The sequence below is a fragment of the Mirounga angustirostris genome, unplaced genomic scaffold (assembly GCF_029215605.1).
Source record: "Mirounga angustirostris isolate CCGP_5_RB_7025 unplaced genomic scaffold, mMirAng1.0.hap1 SCAF_1, whole genome shotgun sequence".
NCBI classification, from domain to species: domain Eukaryota; kingdom Metazoa; phylum Chordata; class Mammalia; order Carnivora; family Phocidae; genus Mirounga; species Mirounga angustirostris.
Window position 1 is genome coordinate 98,000,922 of NW_026991709.1, and position 16,860 is coordinate 98,017,781.

Sequence of the window (16,860 nt, forward strand, 5' to 3'; positions counted from 1 at the left end):
TCTTCACGTTCATCCTGTCTGTTTCATCCTATTTAAGCCTGTAATACTCCTTGTAAATTTGTGTGCTTGCAATTTTGAAACCTCAGCCTCTCTCTGAGGCTGATTGTGATCCTTCTAGAGATTTTGTTGTGATCCTTCTAGAGATTTTGTAAACTTCCCATCCACCAAACACTGGAATCCCACAGAAATGTGACTCCTATAGCTAAAACAAAATGAACACTTGGATCATTTTTCTCCTGTTTCCATGTTCCCCATCATCTTTTCAATCCCATTTTTTTCTATTGTCCATCTATCTTCTACCTAGTAACTTCTTTCCTTAACATCGGTCATGTTCTTCAAGCCCTGCATCATACTCTCACCACCAAGAATATCACACAGCACCTCTTTACCTTCAAAATCTCAAATTAGGTGCTTTCTTTCCATTATTATAAACCATTTACCTTTTCTTTCTTTCAGGTTCACTAAATTTTCTTTTTATTCTCAGTATGAACTCCTCTCACTCAACCCTGCCAATTCAGTTCTTTAATCTCTAATTATAATTGACCAGAACTCATCATGAACTTTGTCTCCATTACTACACCCACCCCTAGAGTTTATTGCCTTTTCTCTGCTTCCAGATCATGAATTACTGTTGGTTAAAGATTTAAATACACGAAGCCAAATTCTCCTTAAAAAAAAAAAAAAAAAAAAAAAGCATGGCATTCATCTTTCACTGGGAACTCACTATTGTAAAACATTATTTAATTCACACATTTTTTCGTTCCCTAGCATATTCCCAAGAAAACAATACCAAAATTTACACATCCCCATATCTTTTTTTAAATTCCCAATTCACACATACTTTAATAGCAACTCCCAGCATGAACTTCCTCAGATAATATCCTCCCAAACTCAGCAAATTACTTTTATCATATTTATCTCTTATTCTATCATTTGGTCTCAGAGAAAGAGGCCTCAGAGAAATCTCTTTTCTGAATTTCAATCCCAACATCTATATTTTAAAATACTTGCCTTGGGGTGCCTGGGTGGCTTAGTTGGTTAAGCATCTGCCTTCAGCTCAGGTCATGATTCCAGGATCCTGGGATTGAGCCCCGCATCAGGCTCCCTGCTTAGTGGGAAGTCTGCTCCTCCTTCTCCCTCTGCTCCTCCCCCTGCTTGTGCGTTCTCTTTCTCTCTCTCTCAAATAAATAAATAAAATCTTTTAAAAAATAAAACAAAATAAAATGCTTGCCTTGGGGCGCATCAGTGGTCCAGTTGGTTGAGCATCTGACTCTTGATTTTGGCTCAAGTCATGAGGTCTAGCCCCCACACTGAGCACCACATGGGGCTCTGTGCTCAGTGAGGAGTCTGCTTCTCTCCCTCTCCCTCTGCCCCTCCCCACTCCCTCAAATAAAAATAAATCTTTAAAAAAAGATAAAATGCTTGTCTTATACACTTAGCCCCTTCCTTGCCAATGTTTATTCCCCAAAAGAATATCCCACTGCAAACCCTATCAAGACAAAAAATCTAATTCATCACCTTGGTCTCCTCTCTTTTGATTTCCTTAATATAGTCAACTTAGTGTTTAGATCATTGTTTCCCTTGCCCTCACATCAGCTGTCAAGTTCTTTAAAATCTACTTGCATAGTATATATGTTGTCATCTGGTCCCTCACCTCTTTTCGATATACTGCTGCCCCCAGTATTAAAAATGAAGGACTGGTGTGATATCTTGACCTCACTGGTGCAGAAGCCTCTTAATTAGTTTGATTCTGCTCTTATTTGTCTTGCACATATTATTTCCAAGTTAGTTTTTTAAAAACAATGCACTACTACATTGTTTGCTTTGTTGACAGCACATCATTTGCCAAATAATTCATGAGTCTAACACTTAAAACTCTCCTGAATTGATCAGCTGTATTTTTATAATTTTACATTATTCCTCAAAATGAGCTTTATACTCCACCCAAACCCAGTTCCCTAATCAGATACACTCTTGAAATGAAAGAAAAAAAGACAAGAACAGAAAAGTACTGGGTGGACCAAATTCAGATGAGGGGGCTGATGAGATACTCAGCATTGGAAAGCAAAAACAAGAGTTTTTCTCCATAAAATTCTCAATTTAGTGTTCTGTGTCAGCTACTTTTATTTTATTATAACCTCTTCCTTTTAATCTCCATTTGGCTTATTCACCCACAAGTATATGTTCATGTACTTTAAATCTCAAGTTACTTTTCTATTAACCAATCAAGTGTGCTCTTTTAGATTTTAATTCTTTTTTTTTTTTTAAGATTTTATTTATTTATTTGAGAGAGCAAGAGAGATCACAGAGGGAGAGGGAGAAGCAGACTTGCTGCTGAGTGGAGATCCCAATGCAGGGCTCTATCCCAGGACCCTGAGCTGAAGGCAGATGCTTAACAGGTTTTAATTCTCGTAAATCCAATTACAGTATTTGTTACCACTGACCAACTGTTCATTTTTGAAAAATATCTTTTTGCCTAACTGCATGTATTTAGAATTCCTTTTACCTCACTAGTCATTATCTTTCTGACCCTTAATTCTACATTCTCTCCTCACTAACCTCCCAAATGTGGGTATTCCTGGAAGCTCAAAGAAAAAGAGCTGTTTTTTCTCTGCATTTCTTCTCTTGTTGATTTAATCCTCATTAATGGCTGTAGATTTATAATGCTAAAAATACATTTATCTCTGACTTCTCTTCTGAGTTTTTGTCATATATCTCCAACATCTTTCAAAATACTGGTATTGAATATCTCATTTTTTTTTACATCTAGAACTTAAAGAGCTTTCCATCTTAGCTTTCCAGCTGTTATTCTTCCTATAGCACCACCTTGGAATATCTATCCTCTAGCACTCTCTGAATATGGCAGGGTCATAAGTAAATTGGAATATGAATTCCATGAAACAGGCATATAATCCTTCTCCAAGGAATGAAAGAACAAATTAATAGACTGCCAAAAACTCTCTTCTCAATCAGAACTGCAGGGAGCTGAGGACAGAGTGGTAAAAGAGGGAGTACAATAATTATATTAAATGCAAAAGAGGGAAAAGTTTCCGTGTAAATTCAATGTAATCTCCATATTTATTTCAGATATCTTTTAATGTCATTAAACAGTTAAAACAAGGCTTTAAACAATAAGAAATATGTCACTTTATCAATTCTTTTCTACATATTGAAGGCTCATAGTCTTTGTACCCCGACTTCCCTGATCCTCACAATGTACAATTTATGCTATTTTCAAATCAGTGAGAGCATATAGGAGAACTTAGTGATAGCTTCGCTCACTTTCTGCTTACACTTTTTATGAAATTCTTTGATTTGGAGATTGTACTACTGTATAGAATAAACTGTATTTGTAAAAATATCTACTTCCAGGTTCTGTTACTGATGTTCAAAATTCAACATAAAGGCAGGCAGAGGAGATACAAATGAAGGAGAATAGAAAAGACCTTCTGAATTGTTTGGAGAAGACATGAGACCTATTGGGTGATATCTGGGGGAATATTTAGCATTTAATGAGGAAGGTAGAGTTTGATAAATAGTTACAAGATAGTACAGAACCTAAGCAAAATATTAATTTAGAAAGAGACACAAGCATATTTAGGAATAAAAGAATAAAAATGAATTACCACTGCTACCAATAAAAAATAATTATAGTACTGAATCTCAAAGGACGTAGCATAGAATACATTTTGGAATATATATATATATATATATATAAATTCTAGTTAGTTATATATATATATATGATACTTCAGAAAAGAGGAGAGATACAGGATTCAGAATCATAAAGAGAGGTATAAGTTACATTCAGAATCATCTAGTTGCTTAGGTAAAAGGTTACTCATTGCAAAAAGATGTATGCAAAAACAATCATCACAAAAGATAGTAGCATGTAACTGGGTTACATTTCTGATTCCAATAATATAAATTCTAGGTATTCCAAATATCTAAAAAATATATATGTATATACATACATACATATATATGTATACCTAGAATTTGTATTATTGGAATATAATATATATAACATATATATGTATATTTTAGATATTTGGAATACCTAGAATACTTATATTACTGGAATATATATATATATATATATATATATATATATATATATATATAAAATTGGCAATATAAAATTTGCCCCTCCCATTACTTAGACTCTTTAGGGTAGAAAAGCCAGAACAAAAAAACAAACTATAAATAATAATTATAACTACTACTTTATATTTTCTTGTTGTTATATAAATATCCAATCAACACTAAAAGCATAAATAATTTTATTATCAAGTTAAATGATGACATCTGGCCCTTCCTCTTATTCTTTTTTTTTTTTTTTTAATTTTATTTATTTGACAGAGAGAGACAGCGAGAGCAAGAACACAAGCAAGGGGAGTGGGAGAGGGAGAAGCAGGCTTCCCGCCGAGCAGGGAGCCCGATGTGGGACTCGATCCCAGGACCCTGGGATCATGACCTGAGCTGAAGGCAGACGCTTAACGACTGAGCCACCCAGGCGCTCTCCTCTTATTCTTTGAAGTGGGTTAGAGCACAGTCTCAAAAATGTTGGTATAAATCTCAGGATTTAATATTGGACATAGATAGTAAATAATGTAAAAACTTTAAACTGTATATTAATAATAATTAACAGTTCAGATTTTAATGCTATCTATGCTGACTTTTTTTTCCATGATGGCAAACATCTAGTGTGTGTATACATATACCTATATATTTATATTTTATATATTATAAATTACATTATTTTTTATATATTTATAAATTGAGTGGTACTTTTATTTTTTCCTTAGTATTTTATTATATCAGTTTTATTTTTAAAATTTTTTCAAATTTTTATTTAAATTCTAGTTAGTTAACATACAGCATAATATTGGTTTTAGGGGTAAAATTTAGTGATTCATCACTCACACATAACACTGAGTGCTCAATACAACAAGTTCCCTCCTTAATACCCATCACCCATTTAGCCCATTCCCCTGCCCACCTTCCCTCATCAGCCCTCAGTTTGTTCTCTATAGTCCAGAGTCTCTTACAGTTTGCTTCCCTCTTTTTTCCCCCTTCACCTACATTCATCTGTTTTGTTTCTTCAATACCAAATATGAGTGAAATCATATGGTATTTGTCCTTCTTTGACTGACTTGTTTCATTTAGCATAATGCCCTCTAGCTCCATCCACATCATTGCAAATGGCAAGATTTCATTCTTTCTTATGGCTGAGTAATATTCCATTGTATATATATGCATATATATCTATATCCATTCATCAGTTGATGAATATCTGGGCTCTTTCTATAATTTGGTATTGTTGATAATACTGCTATAAATATTGGTGTGCATGTGCTCCTTTGAATCAGTAGTTTTTTATCTTTTGGGTAAATAGTAGTGCAATTGCTGGGTCATAGGGTAGTCCTATTTTTTTTTTTTTTAAAGATTTTATTTATTTATTTGACACAGAGAGAGAGTTAGCGAGAGCAGAAACAAGCAAGGGGAGTGGGAAAGGGAGAAGCAGGCTTCCCACTGAGCAGAGAACCCGATGAGGGGCTCGATCCCAGGACCCTGGGATCATGACCTGAGCCGAAGGCAGACGCTTAACCAACTGAGCCACCCAGGCGCCCCAGGGTAGTTCTATTTTTAAATTTTTGAGGAACCTCTATACTATTTTCCAGAGTGACTACACCAGTTCACATTCTCACCAACAGTGTAAGAGGGTTCCCCCTTCTCCGCATCCTCACCAACATCTGTTGTTTCCTATGTTGTTAATTTTAGTCATTCTGACAGGTGTCAGGTGGTATCTCATTGTGGTTTTGATACATATTTCCCTGGTGATAAGTGATGTTGAGCATCTTTTCATAATTCTGTTGGCTATCTTGGATATCTTGGATGTCTTCTGTCCATGTTCTAATTGGATATTCATTTTTTTGGTGTTGAGTACTATAAGTTCTTTATAGATTTTGGATCCTTTATCAGATATGTCATCTGCAAATATCTTCTCCCATTCCATAGGCTGCCTTTTAGTGTTGTTGAATGTTTCCCTCGTTGTGCAGAAGATTTTTTTTTTTTTTTTTTTTTTTAAAGATTTTATTTATTTATTTGACAGAGAGAGACACAGCGAGAGAGGGAACACAAGCAGGGGGAGTGGGAGAGGGAGAAGCAGGCTCCCCACAGAGCAGGGAGCCCGATGCGGGGCTCGATCCCAGGACCCTGGGATCATGACCTGAGCTGAAGGCAGTCGCTTAACCAACTGAGCCACCCAGGCGCCCCAGAAGATTTTTATCTTAATGAATTCCCAATAGTTCATTTTTACTTTTGTTTTCCTTGCTTCCAGAGATATATCTAGTAAGAAGTTGCTACAGCCGAAGTCAAAGGGGTTACTACCTGTGTTTTCCTCTAGTATTTTGATGGTTTCCTGTCTCACATTAGGCCTTTCATCCATTTTGAATTTATTTTTGTGTTTGTTGTAAGAAAGTGGTCCAGTTTCATTCTTTTATGCAAAAGAATGCTGTCCAGTTTTCCCAACACCATTTGTTGAAGAGACTGTCTTTTTCCCATTGGATATTCTTTCCTGTTTTGTTGAAGATTAGTTAACCATATAGTTATGGTCCCTTTCTGGGTTTTCTCTTCTTCTTCTTTTTTTTTTTTTTTTTTTTTTTGGGTTTTCTCTTCTGTTTCATTGATCTATGTGTCTGTTTTTATGCCAGTACCATACTGTCTTGATGACTACAGCCTGAAGTCTGGAATTCTGATGCCTCCAGCTTTGGTTTTCTTTTTCAAGATTGCTTTGGCTATTCAGGAGTGGCAGTTTTAGTAGTCATCACATAGACTAAGTAGCTCAATTTTTAATTGAAAATAAATTTTATGAAGTTCACTCAAAAACTAAAGCAAGATTTTCATTTCTATCCTGCCAAATCTTCTCTCCTATAAGCTATATGATTGACTTACAGCTTCTGCCAAGCCGCAGTGAGTTCACAGCCTCAGGTCCTTTTTGTAAGCAGCCTTATCTCTTACTTTATATTGTGTAGCTTTTGGTGTTTCTGAGGTTGTATTTTCAAGTTCAAATAAAAGGCACATGGCGAAATAAAATCAACAGGTCGCATCATTCATTGAACCAATCAAGGAATGGAGTCCTGATCTTATTTCATGAATTAGTACAAAATATACCAAAGAAAATGTAATGTTTTAAATTACTTTAAAGATGAATCTTGGGGCACCTGGGTGGCTCAGTTGGTTAAGCATCTGCCTTGGGCTCAGGTCATGATCCCAGAGTCCTGGGATCCAGCCCCATATAGAGCTCCCTGCTCAGTGGGGAGCCTGCTTCTCCCTCTCCCTCTGCCTGCTGCTCTCCCTCTCTGTCAAATAAATAAAATATTAAAAAAAGTAAAAATAAATCTTTCTCACTAGTTTCTATCCCAACAAAACCATAGGATTTCATAGATTAATTTCCAAAATGAAATAATGGGAATGAGGACAAAATGGTGATTGTAAGTTTACGTGGGATTCTCAATGACCAAGATTCATTTTTTTCTCTCTCTCTTACTTAAAGGGCACCCAGGAATAACTTGGTTATGTTTCAAAGCAAAACGGTGTTCAGGATTTTAGGAGGATCCTACACTTCTATACCATGAAAGATAGCAGCTGTGTAAGTTCTTCTAACTGAAACACTATTAACTGATTGGAATCTCATCGTGGATATAAAAAGAATCTATCTGGCCTTGTCTCCTCTCCCCATAGCTCTGGAATCATGAAAATTCTAATTACCTGCTCAGCCCGACTCTGCCACCAAAGCCCTTTCTAACCATAGCCAGGAAGAATTTAAGATGTTTAGTTCAACCTAATGAAAATCATTATGACACTATTCTTGCTGCTAATCATTCATTTATTCATTAAACAATGATTTACAAGAGGAATGACTATATGCCAAGAATGCTAGGTGCTTTGGATACAGACATGACTAACACAAGTAGAGGTATAGCATGTGCTGACAGCATAGAGTTAGGGCTCTCACCCAAGTTGAGAGGGGAAGGGAGAATTTAACGCTAAGGAAGTGTTACGTAAGATGAGATCCAAAAGATGAGAAAGAATTAACTACACCCAGGGGCAGAAAGAAGACAGCAGCTAGGAAAGAAGAAAGAAAGAAGAAAGGAAAGAAGAAAGTAAGAAAGAAAGAAAGTAAGAAAGAAAGAAAGAAAGGAAGGAAGGAAGGAAGGAAGGAAGGAAGAAAGAAAGAAAGAAAGAAAGAAAGAAAGAAAGAAAGAAAGAAAGAGAAAGAAAAGAAGGAAAAGAAAAAGGGAGGGAGGGAGGAAGGAGAAGAAAGAGAGTGCAGAAAGAGGGAGGGGAAGAAAGAAAGAAAAGAAGGAAGAAAAGTACTACACGCAGTAGCCCTAAGGCAAGAAGGAAATAACTCGTTCTAGAAATCTGAGGCAGGTAAGTATAGCTGACTCATATTGAACAAGGGAATATGGCATAAAATAAGTAAGAAGCTATAAGAGTAGGCAGGGAGTAGAAAACAAGGGGACAAATCAGCCCTCAGACTTTATCCTGATGGAAGTTGGGAACCACAAAGGAATATAGCATGGTAGAGACATATACTTGCCAACTGTTTTTTAAAGATAACTCTGACTGAAATATGAAGATGCTATTAGTCAAGACAAAAAATAAAAAGAAAGACTAAATATAAGGTCATTGCAGAATTCCAGTTGAGTTTGGTGCCATAGGAAATGGACATAACGAAAATCACATGAAAGGGTTTTCCAGACAGATTCAACTAGACTTGATGACTTAAAAGTAGAGGTTAAAGGTGAGAGAGTTATCAACAATGATTCTTGGGCTTCCCATCTAGACCCTCTGTTATAGTTTATGTGCTAGCTCTTAAACCTGGGTGCCATTACATACATAAATGTTTGTCTCAGTAACTGCCCCATACTCCAATCTTTCAGGAGTAGGCTGACAGACATTCTGAAGCTGACTGTCTAACTGCTAACTTAGACATTCACTTATTGTCTGTTCTCAGACTCCCCCTCATGTGCCTATTAAAGCATTATGCTAGTTCCAATTTTCTGACATTGAGTGACTGCTTTGGCTACTATATTTATTATTTTTCTTACCCTTTGTATATATATATTTATTTTATACTGCATCATTAAAAAATTAAGGTTACCTTTCAAATACCTCAATTAAATCAATGAAAATTAAGGACTGAGGGAAAATGTAGATATAGATCAAGTAAAAGCAAGACCAGACTTGTGCAGGTCATTAGGCTTATGAAGTTATTTTAAAAAGGGTTGCAAATTTAAAATATCATACCATAGTAGTCAAAGCAAAACACAGAACATGTTCTGTCTCACAGTTCACATTATTTACAAAATATAAGCATCAATTATTTGAGGAAAGCAATAGATTTTATGACTGAAACATCTCTCTTTAGGTGATGTTAAATCATGTAGGAATGCATCCCCAACAACCTCCTTGTAATAAATGTAATACTGAGTTTTATATAATTGTTTCTTGAAATATCTGTCAATATTTCAGTATGAGGAGGTAGTGCAGAGTTATTATAAACATAATTCTGAATGCTACCCAAATATATGATTTGATTCAGGAATAAGTTCGAGAATATAGAAAATAGATTTGCACTGGAATAGAGAAAGAATAAAAGGGAGGTATGCTTCACCTGGAAAGAACCTGATATGGGGAGATCAGTTTCTAACTACATCTACTCTTCATGCCTGAGAGTAAAATGCTTATTAACAAAGTATTATCTCTGTTTTGCACTATCCAATCCATGAAATATAGTCTATACTTCAGTTATGCTAGAGGGAAAAAAGGTGAGACACACTGGTATTAAAATATGGGTAGGGGCCATATGCATCAAATACCACCCCATTTCCCACCACAGCACATGTGCACACCACACTCACACACACACACATGCACAAAATCTCACAATCTCATCTGGACTGCTGATAAAAATCTGATAGCAGATAGTTCAAGATCATTTATGTAAAGTAGAATTAATTATGTGATTAAGAGCACATCATCTGTTTGGATTTGGTCTTGGCCAAGTTAACCAAGCTCCCTGTAAGCCAGTTTCCTTATCATAAAATAGAAATAATACTGGTACCTATGTAATAAAATTGTGGAGATTATAAAATAATTTTTATAAAATGCTTAGAAAATTGATTAGCATATAAATGTACTATTTATCGTGCATTGAAAAAATATGAGAAACACTCCATAAGAGTTTGGAGGATCAGTATTCTGTATTGTTCAATTATTGGTTTATTCAACAAATATTTATTGCACGTCTATTGTGCCAACTCCTGTACCAGAATACATTAAGGCAACTGTGAGTATGATAGATCTCCATCTGGCAAGTGCAAAGCTTCCCAAGCTATTTAAGTTTTAAATCTAATAACTTATTTCTCTCTGTCTCCCTCTTTTTGCTTTTCTCTTTCTTTCATTTATTAAAAAAAAAAATTCTCACTAGTGAAGAATGGTTCAATAAAGTACTGCACAAAGGACAGTTTAGAAAGCTGATCTAGTCATATTGTTTAGATGTACCTACTTAATAGAATAACTGAAGAGATTGTTGGGGTAACTTTTGTAAGACTAGATTAAGGAGTCCAATCCAGAAGCCCATTTTTATTCTGAGATGGCTTTTAAGGACTGAGTACTGTCTGAAGACCTGGCCTTAATCCTAGAGCATACAGCTAAATCTGTTCATTAATGGAGGAAGTTTAGCTCTAGTCTCAAGTTTATACCATATTACTCAACCTCACCATGAACCAGGATAACATACAACCACTGTCAGCTCTGATGGATCCAAACACCATGTATATTTCTAGTAGCATTTGAATGTAACCAAAACTACTGCTTCATTTCAATAGACACAAGTCACATGTACTTAAGTACACACAGTTTGAAATCAAGGTATGTTATTCAAAATGTCTTTTATTAAAGTGCAAATTTCTTGGGCTCTTAGATTAAAATTATATATTTTTGAATATATGGATACCCTCTATGCATATTCTGAAGGCACATCAGGAAGCCAAAATTTAAATATTATATTTTCATTTCTTGGCAGAAAAGCCAATTTTGATCTGAAGTCTCTTTCAAATTAGTTGTGACATTGCTTTCTTCACTAAAAAAAAAAAAGGAAGCACAGAGACACTCTGAGAATAAATGATATCATTATTTTTCCTAATGGAAAAACATTAATTTTAATGTCAGGATTAAAATATTAATGCCCCAAATAGGAAAATATTTTTAAATATTAAGGATATGAAATGTCTTAAGATAGTTATGTAAATCATTTAAAAAGTTGAAGAAAACTTTTATTCAGTTTACCAAAGGACAGTTTTCAAGAAGTGGAATTTGAATTAAAGAAAAAATTGCATTTATATTGTTCAAACTTGCAGTTAACTGACTTCACATGAAATTAATTTAAAACTTCAGGACTAAAATTTTCATTGTGAACTAGTATTTGTGGTAGAAAAATAGATGCACTTTTTCCAAACATATTAGATTCTAAACTAATTACTCTTTATAAGAAATATAAAAATTCTTACATGATACTTACAGAGAACTTAGTACAAACACTTTAGAAGGTCACTTTACTTTTAATTTTGTTGGTTCAAAAGTATTTATTATATATGAAGTATCTTTAAATATATTAAATTTAAGAAACATCTTTTGGAAGATAGTGAGCACATATATCTCATCAGTTAAAAGTACTTATAAATGGGGCGCCTGGGTGGTTCAGTTGGTTAAGCGACTGCCTTCAGCTCAGGTCATGATCCTGGAGTCCCGGGATCGAGTCCCGCATCGGGCTCCCTGCTCGGCGGGGAGTCTGCTTCTCCCTCTGACCCTCCTCCCTCTCATGCTCTCTGTTTCTCATTCTCTCTCTCTCAATAAATAAATAAATAAAATCTTTAAAAAAAAAGTACTTGTAAATGTATATATAGATTTCCATTTTATTTATATCTTTAATACCAATGTATATAGCAAAGTAGTAGATATTTGTTTAAAGCAGTAGTGCTGTGATCATAATAGCAAATAATAGGATTTGTGTACAAATTCAGAAGTCAGATGTTTTTGAACCAAGGCAAATTCCTATTAGAGATGCATGTGATTTCCCAACTGAGAATCAGTTGGCCACAGAGTTGTACAGAGTATTGTGAATCCCAACAATGCCATCTCAGTTTTTGGGCAAAGCGTATAACTTGCTCTTGCCTAATATACCTAAAAAGCGCAATAGTTTTGGTAGATTAACTAAACAAATAAGCAAACTTTTTTAAAGGTGTATTTCCTCTTTTGCAAGGTAGGCAAGCAGACAATCATAAAGGTTAATATAGTTGTTTCCAATTTTTATTATTTGTATTATTATTCCTATTTCTACTGGTTAGACAATACTGGGACTATGGCTTCTAGATAATGTTTGATATTGTCAATTATTATCAGGTCTGCCATTTGGCTAAGCAGTGTTGAGAATGGCTTAATCAAAATTTCCCCCTATTAACAGCCACATGAATACAACAATAAATTTTTAAAATAACAAATATAGAATTAAAACTCTTTTGTGAAGAAGTTGAAAGTAACTTATTTATCCACATTCTCATAGGATTATCTTAGCATTAAAATTCTATTACCTAATATAAAATTATTTTAGGGGTGCTTGGGTGGCTCAGTCAGTTAAGTGTCTGCCTTTAGCTCAGGTCATGATCCCAGGGTCCTGGGATGGAGCCCTGCATTGGGCTCCCCCACTCAGTGAGGAGTCTGCTTCTTCCTCTCCCTCCACCCCTCCCCCTCCCCCTCTCCCCTCCCCCCTGCTTGTGTGCTCTCTCTCTCTCTCTCAAATAAATAAAATCTTTAAAAAAAACCTATCTTAAACAAAACCCATATTCACAATATTTATAAAGAAGTTTTAATATGTTATTTTTTAAATATTAGCATGAAATAACAAAAATTAGCAAAAAATAATCCTGGATAAATCTCTGGGGAAATAAACATTGCTGCAAAAAAAAAAAAAAAAGAGAGCTACAATTTCTAGTAGTTTTAACTATTATATATATGACTTTTTTTCCAGAGTGACATTTTAAGATTAAAATAATTATATTTATAATTTTTACTTTTATAAAAGGGTGGTAACAGAGGAATGCAAAAAAGAAAATAAAAAGTATATAATCTATGGCATCAGGTGCAAAAATATAGATAATGAAACATATTAATCTAATTATAACATAAATAGAATAATAAATGCCAAGTCCCCAACAGATGCTATGAAACAGTAACAACTGGTGTTGAAATAAAAAATTTTTGATAAAAATCATTTAGTTTTTCTGTAATATTATACTATAGATCAGGAGCTGCCAAACTACTGCCCACAATCCAGATCTGGTCCACCAGCTGTTTTGTAAATAAAGTTTTACTGAAACAAAGCTATGTTCATTTCTTTACAGATGTAAAACTTGAAATATTTACTGTCTCTTTACAGAAAAAGTTTGCTAAGCCCCCCTATGGATCATTGTTATAGATAACCTATTGTCACTAACAAAATGGTTTAAATGGTATTTAAAATACTTACTGGTTTCAGGGTGCCTGGGTGGCTCAGTGGGTTAAGTGTCTGCCTTTGGCTCAGGTCATGATCTCTAAGTCCTGGGACAGAGCCCCGAGTCGGACTCCCTGCTCAGCAGGAAGTCTGCTTTTCTCTCTCTTTCTCTTTCTCTTTCTCCCTCTGCCCCTTGTCCCTGCTAGTTCTCTCTCGCTCTCAAATAAATAAATAAAATATTTAAAATACTTACTGGTTTCAAATGCATATTTACAAAAAAAAATTTAAAAAGATTACTAATAGGAATTTTTTTTCAAACTTCAAATTCCTAACAATGAAGATAAAACCTCTATTTCATAATGTTCTCTGATATTTTAAGTCTTCTAAAATAAAATGCTCTTAAAGTACCATTTTTTTTTTTTAAGATTTTATTTATTTATTTGAGACAGAGAGAGCACATGAGAGAGGGAAGGGTCAGAGGGAGAAACAGGCTCCCTGCCGAGCAGGGAGCCCGATGCAGGACTCAATCCAGGGACTCCAGGATCATGACCTGAGCCGAAGGCAGTCGCTTAACCAACTGAGCCACCCAGGCGCCCCTTAAAGTACCATTTTAAAAGTATTTGGTTTAATTAATTTTATATGTCTGAATTACCAGAAGAGAATTCAAACTTTACAGTCATTCTTTGGGAAATGAACATTGCACACTCATGGAACTATTAAGAAAATAAAATAGTCTATCTTACATCATTGCTTCATTTTATCCATTCTGCTTATTAGCAAGTAAATATATTTTTTTAATTTTAAAAATATAACAAAATATGTTTCTCATATATGTGCAATTACTTTTATTTTTACATTGGTTTAAACAGATGTGGACTGATTTGCACTTTTTTTAAGCAAATCAAAGAAATGTTATGATAAGAATAAGTGTATGATTTTATAAATCCATTCTGATAAGCCTCAGATTTTTTCTGATTTTCTAAATTAGCAATTCTTAGCTCCTGGCAAGCCATAAACTGTTTTCATTTCAAGAATGTCACTTTCTGCTCTGCTTCAGAGATATCTTTGTAAAGAGCATAATTTCTGATGATGTGGGGATTAACACATGTGTGAGAGTCACTCAAGTGGTTATTATTCAATTTAAATCTAACTTCTGCATAATTACATCATAATGTAGCTTCCATTCAGCTGCTTAATATTCTTGATACGCTGTAATCTCAAGGTAATCACTAACCTAAGAGCAGCCTCTGCTGGCAAACAGAGGCTGAGCTGCAAGCATTTTTACTGTACTATTACAATGTCAGTTGACTGTCCAATTACAAAGGATATTTTAGGAAGGTTTTAACATTTTTATTGCATGGAGCAGTGTGATAAATTACATATTTTTAATCTAAAATGAAGGTAAACATGGTATATTTGTTTTAAGACTAAACAAAAATCAGCAGATCTAGTTTAGAGGCTTATTTCTCAAAGCTCAGCTCGTGGCCTGGGGTCATTTAGGAAGGACAGTCAAATGAGGAAAAGACCCCAGATTTCACAGGATTTTTTTTTTTTTTTTTTTTTTTTTTAGATTTCACAGGATTGGAATATTGAATGAGAGGATGATATATCAAAAAGTTTCCTGTCAGTTGCCTGCGTGGCTCAGTTGGTTAAACAACTGCCTTCGGTTCAGGTCATGATCCTGGAGTCCCAGAATCCAGTCCCACATCGGGCTCTGCTCAGCAGGAGTCTGCTTCTCCCTCTGACCTTCTCCCTCCATCTTTTTCTCTCTCTCTCATTCTCTTTTTCGCAAATAAATAAAATCTTAAAAAAAAAAAAAAAAACAACTTTTCTTCATCTTAAAAAAAAAAGTTTCCTGTAAAATACAAAGTTCTATATAAATAAGTTAATTCTAAATTTTAATGTTGGTTCCAGTACAATGAACCTAATGGATATGATTACCTTAGTGAATTTTCCTTTCCAGATAAATATAATTGTAAATGAGAGATCACATAGAAGGGATAGAACAATACGTCTCTTTTAGAAGCATGTAAAAGAAATGCCACCTAGATATAACTTTCAAAATTATATCTATTAAGCACAAAATCACCCTTCCTGGGTCTGTGATACTGAAGCACACACATAATTTGACTATAAAATATGGCTTGCATAGTAATCAATAATCGTTCAGTAAGTATATATAATTACCTTTTCCCTTGGGCTGGGTGCCATGGAGGATATCATGTAAAGTCTGACAAAACTAGATACATAAAAGTAACACACTTGAACAATAGTGAACAATTCAAATCCACAAACACTGTGTGGACTACTTAATTATATAGCTTATATTCATCTAACAGTTGTACATTCTTTTTGATAGAATCATTCCTCTATGCTACAAGGGGACATCCTGTTGCAGCCTGTTACAAAGTAAAATGTTAGGTCTTGTGTATTTGTTTAATTTTTTTTTTTAAAGATTTTATTTATTTATTTGAGAGAGAGAGAATGAGAGAGAGCAAGCACATGAGAGGGGGGAGGGTCAGAGGGAGAAGCAGACTCCCTGCCGAGCAGGGAGCCCGATGCGGGACTCGATCCAGGGACTCCAGGATCATGACCTGAGCCGAAGGCAGTCGCTTAACCAACTGAGCCACCCAGGCGCCCTGTTTAATTTTTTTAATACAGATCACTTTAGCAATAGAACTCTACAATCTCTTACTTCTTCCTACATGAATCTGCCATTCTCATTTACCTGTTCTACTAATTCTTTGCACAGACCTAGTACAGTATCTTTCTTCTTAATGGTAATAATAATGAATGCCTACTACAGTGGTTCTCAAAGTGTGGTCAAGGATCCTGAAGTCCCTAAGACCCTGAGACAGGGGTTCCTGTGATCAGTATCTATTTTGTAATGCTCAAATGTTGTTTGACATTTTCAATGAAGGTGGAGAAAACTGCTAGTGTCTCAGCACAAATCAAGGCACGAGTACAAAACTGTACTGTTATTACTGAATCCTTTACCGCCATACAGCTAAAAAAGAAAAAAATACATATCTTAGATTCACCTACAAATATCCATGAAGCATTAAAATTATCAATATTATTGAATCACAATCCTTGAATATGTCTTTTTTACTCTTCCATGTGATAAAATGGAAAATATACACTTAAGCATTTCCTCTGCAGACTGAAAGTACAGTGGTCATCTCTAGAAAAATTAGTTGTGCAATTGAGTTACAATTTGAGATTAGTACTAGATGCTTTTTACATGGAAAACCTTTTTTGCTCATAAGAACAAATGACAAATTACATTATTCAGATTT

The 16,860-nt window shown here is 34.8% G+C and overlaps 1 long non-coding RNA gene across 1 annotated transcript in view; it reads right to left on the reverse strand.

Moving 5' to 3' along the window:
• The window catches only part of LOC129045445 (uncharacterized), a 42,930-nt gene extending 29,181 nt beyond the window's left edge, over positions 1 to 13,749 (reverse strand). The window contains exon 1 of the long non-coding RNA XR_008505192.2: positions 13,598 to 13,749. This is a non-coding gene — a long non-coding RNA (uncharacterized LOC129045445). The remainder of the gene's footprint in view (positions 1 to 13,597) is intronic.
• Positions 13,750 to 16,860: the final 3,111 nt, after the last annotated feature.